Source organism: Leptonychotes weddellii, unplaced genomic scaffold (genome assembly GCF_054177405.1).
Source record: "Leptonychotes weddellii isolate Sample4059 unplaced genomic scaffold, ASM5417740v2 HiC_scaffold_447, whole genome shotgun sequence".
NCBI classification, from domain to species: Eukaryota; Metazoa; Chordata; class Mammalia; order Carnivora; family Phocidae; genus Leptonychotes; species Leptonychotes weddellii.
Window position 1 is genome coordinate 11,159 of NW_028011542.1, and position 4,642 is coordinate 15,800.

The window sequence follows — 4,642 nt, forward strand, 5'->3', positions numbered from 1 at the left end:
ACCCAGGCGCCCCCACATCTTCTTTATCCATTCATCTGTTGAAAAGCATCTCAGCTCCTTCTACAGTTTGGCTATTGTGGACATTGCTGATATGAACATTGGGGTGCATGTGCCCCTTCTTTTTACTACATCTGTATCTTTGGCGTAAATACCTAGTAGTGCAATCACTGAACACTTTAAGGTATTTTCCTTGTCTTTGGTTTTCAGGAGTTTAATATGAATAGGTGTGATTTTCTATAATTTATCTTGTTTCAGATTTGAAGGACTTCTTATATGTGGCTTCATGTTTCGCAAAGTTCAGAAAATTCTCAACCATTATTTCTTCAGATATTACTTCTGTCTCATTCATTCTCTCCTCTCTTCTTAAATTTCTTTTTTCCTCTTTTCCTAAATTTCAAGTACACATATGTTAAACCTACTCTCTGTATTCTCTGTCTCTTACCCATACTTAATTTTTTCATTCTTTTGTTACTCTGGGGTTTATTCTAGATCATTTCTTTCAACCTACCTTCCTGTTCAATAATTTTCTCTTTGTCTATATGTACTCTGTTGTTAAATCCATCTATTCAGTTTTTTTTCCCCAGTTGGTCATGGAGCCCAATGCAGGGCTTGAACTCGTGACCCTGAGATTAAGACCTGAGATGAGATCAAGGGTTGGATGCTTAACTGACTGAGCCACGCAGGTGCCCCCCATCTATTCAGTTCTTAATTAAGATTTTTTAATTTTTCATTTCTAGAATTTCTGTTCTATACTTTTTTATAGTTCTCATTTATCTGCAGAAATCCTCTATATCTCCTTAAACATAGTAAGCATATTTATTTAAAATCTATGTCTGAAAACTCTAATATCTGAGGCCCCAATGAGTCTTTCTCTATTGTCTATCATTTCTGATTATTCCTGTTAATTTTGTCTTGTCTTCTTGTGTACATGGTTGTTTTCTATTTTGTGTCAGATATTGTATTTTATAAAACTTCAGAAATAATTTGAGGATGACACTGTTTCCCTCCAAAGAAAATTTATATTTGTGCTGCTAGGCATCTAGGAGTATTAGAACTCTGGGATTACCTTATTCTAATTTCCAGTGATTGAGATTATTAAAAATTAAACTGATATCCTTGTGACAGCCTGTCTACCTCTTGTTATTCTGGCTCTGAGGTGCAGCTTTTTCAGCATCACGATCTGAAAGACATTGAGCTTCATCAGGTACACTGCTTGGCAAGATTTTGATTATAATATCTGTCTCCCTAGCCTCCATAGGCCATCCAAAATTCTGCATAGCCTCTCAGCAGTCCCCTCACTAACTATATGTGCTCCATTGGGAAAAGTGGCCCTAATATTAAGCTCAACTTCCCCCAGTCCTGTTCTGAGCCAGTTAGTCTTAACTATCTTGTTAGCCCTCTAGTGCCCTCAGGGAAGTTAAAAACTATGTTTGGTCCTGTTTACCCAGATTAGCAGAAGGCTTGGTTTCATTCACTCATCTCCCATTTTTGTAATTCACCATTAAGGACTTTTGGTAAATTTTTGTTAAAGTATACCATATATACAACAAAGTGTACAAATCCTAAGTGTTCATCTCAATAAATTTTCATAAAATGAGCAAGAAACAAAACACTAACAGCATAGTGGAAGGTTCCTCCATCCTCCTACCTAGTCAATAATGCATCCCAAGGGTAACCACTATTCAGATTTCTAACACCATAAATTAATTTTGTGTGTGTTCTTTAAACTTTATGTAAATACAGTCACATGGTACATATGCTTTTGTATTTCTTTTGTTAACATAGTCTGTGAGATTAATCCATATTGTTGCATGTATGATATTCATTGCCACTTATGAATATGAACTCCATTTGTGAATATACTATATTTTATTTATCCATTCTACTGTTGATGGATATTTAGAATGTCTCCAGTTTGGGGTATTATGAATAGTGCTACTATGAACATCCTTATATGTGTCTTTTGGTGAACATATGCATGCATTTCTGTTGTGTGTAAGGTCATCAGTTGTGCATATTTTTGGGCTGAAGACAAAATTAAGATTTGAAGCCTGGAGTGTAGCAAACTAAGCATGGTAAATGCTGCCTTGTGTGGGCCTGTCTGGAAAGCCAGGTGATCTTGCCCAAGAGACAGATTTGTTCATCTCCGTGTCCCATTGACCTTAACAGTTGGCACTGCAGCTAGAATGTGTTTTGTCTTAAATCTTATGCTCAGAAATAACCTTTTAACAAAAGCCACTGCAGAAAACTTCCTAAACACATAAAATCATGTACAACTTTTTTAATCTAGTATTTCCAAGACACAGGAGCAGAGACATTAAATAAATATTTTAAATTTCCCCTTCATGACTTATTTCATGAAATCTGCTTTCTCCTGGATCCAAGAGCGATGATGGATATTAGTGGCTGAGCAGAGGGGGAGTGAAGAGACGGGCTATTGCCCCCTGTATTCTAGAAGAAGACAAAAGATATAAAGAGAAATAGTTGCTCCATGAGAAGATAAATTCCTTCCCTGGAAATTAGAGAGAGACAAATTTTAACAAAATAGAAATTAATTTTCTATTAATTTCTAAAATTAATTAATTTTTCTTTTGGCTTTTAAGAGTGGCAAATAAATGGGTGACAGGTCTGGTGTGCTAGGGGAAGGGAGAGAAGTGGGCACACTCTTGAATCACTGCTGGTGGAAGGGGGAACTTGGGGACCATGGCTCATTGGTGATGTGTATCTCAGGTGACCAAGAATTGTGAAGAGGTGATCTTTTTTGGTCTTGCCATCAGCTTCCTGTTGAACTTAGAGAGATGTGTTTGTATCTGAGTGAAGAAGGAAGAAAACTTCCCTGGTTGGGTGAAGGTTGGTGTGAGAGTGAGCATTACCTGGGGAGACTTGGGGTCAGGGTAGGGTTGGGGGCAGAGACATGAAGGGGTAGAGTCAGATTTCCCTACACCTCCAGGCTACCCACCAGCTCATTTTAGTTCTCTAAATGATGAATGGGGTCAGGGGAAGAGCTGGTGCTGGGATACAGGAGTGAAAGGTGAGAATCATTTGACAGAGTCCTGAATCAGTGAAAGGTAAGAACTGTGGTATATCACCCAGATCTTAAATCTTCACAAACGACGAACTTTTGGTTTCCTTGTTTGTCTGTAGGGGGCGGCACAACTCAAGGGAAAGGAAGAGAAACAGTATATGATATTTACTAGAAACTGAAGTTTCTTCAAGGAAATGTGGGGCTTGAACTGGCCACAGGGGGGTGGTAGAAGCAAACTTGAAACCAGAGCCCACTCTTCCACTCCCATCCTGTCTGTCTGCAAAAAAGAAAGAAAAAAGCAATACTTAATCCCAATCCTTTTTGGCTCTGGGGGAAGCAGCGACAAAAATCAATGGGACAGAAATGAGGGGTAGGTGGGTGTTTGAGGGGAGAAAGTGAGGTCAAGAGAGTAGCTGGAGGGCAAGGAAATGGAAAAAGTAAGCATTTGGTGGTGGTGGTGGGGGGGGTGATGAAAGTGTTTGGAGCACAGGGAGGAGGGTGTGCCTGAGACCTACATGGGCGAGATTTGAAAGCTAGATTTCTCGCTCTGGAGAGAGGGCATTTACGTGCCAGTACATCTACCAATCCCCATTCTTTCTTGCTTACCTGTAGACATAAATTTAGGCAAGGAAGGAAGGAAAGTGCTCCACACAGTATGATATCCTGGAGATAAGGGGTGGGGATAAAGATGTCAGAGTCAGGATACAGGGTCCAGAGGCAACTCAGATTCTTCCTCTCCCAATCTTTGGTCTCCTTCCTTTTTACTTTGGTGCTGGAAAAGTCAAATGTTGTACCACTGAGGAAACAGGGGAATGAGTTTAAAAGAGGTAAAAGCCAGAGAAGAAACATTTGAAAATTAAGACCCTCAGTGAAGAAAGATAGATATTGATACCCTTGTGTTCTGAGTGTTAACATGTCCATCTGAGGAAACTCAGATAAAATATCTATGTATTTGCATTGCCCCTAGTCCCAGGTTGCATGGCAGTTAGTGCAATTTGTGTCCAGGAAAAGAATGTCCAGCAATCACCACAACTAGATAGCTTTTAGAAGAGGGTGAACCTTCTGTGACTTGCGTAATTGTAGGATGTACTCAAATAGGTGCTTTAGTGAAAACAGGTCTGGAGGTCAGGGGTAGAATTTACTACAGTGTTTACCCACTAATCAGAGGAGGCTGCAACCACATTAAGCTTCAGACAAGGTGAGGACAGTTAAGGGTTCTGAACTTTAGTCAAAGATCTAAAAAAGAAAACACACACACAGATCTAAGAAAAGCAAAGTCCATAGTATGAGGCTGAATGAACCATGAGCAGTAAGAACACAGGGACTCCCAAAGAGCACACTGTCCGAATAATAAAAGAAAATCACCCTTTCCCCAAATAAAATTATCACATTGTTTGTGATGCTTAAGGTGTTACAACTTTCAGGTGTGTACTTGACCTCTCTAAGTGTCCTTTCATTCAGGGAAAAATGTGGTTTGCTCAGCCCAAGGATGCTGGTTTTTCATTTAGCCACGGTATCAATGGTCATTTGACCGGCCTCTCCCTTGTTGGAAGCACCATCCCCACTCCCGACCCCGCTACTAAGGAGAAGGCTTTCTGTGCTCTGGATAACTTGAAT

General features: G+C 39.7%; 1 long non-coding RNA gene across 1 annotated transcript; it reads right to left on the reverse strand.

The window, feature by feature from the left end:
- Positions 1-2,266: 2,266 nt before the first annotated feature.
- Positions 2,267-4,450, reverse strand: LOC145719444 (uncharacterized). Its single transcript, XR_014142381.1, has 3 exons — positions 3,632-4,450; positions 3,195-3,298; positions 2,267-2,451 (listed from the first exon to the last, which is right to left on the reverse strand). It is a non-coding gene; the product is annotated as an uncharacterized LOC145719444 (long non-coding RNA).
- Positions 4,451-4,642: the final 192 nt, after the last annotated feature.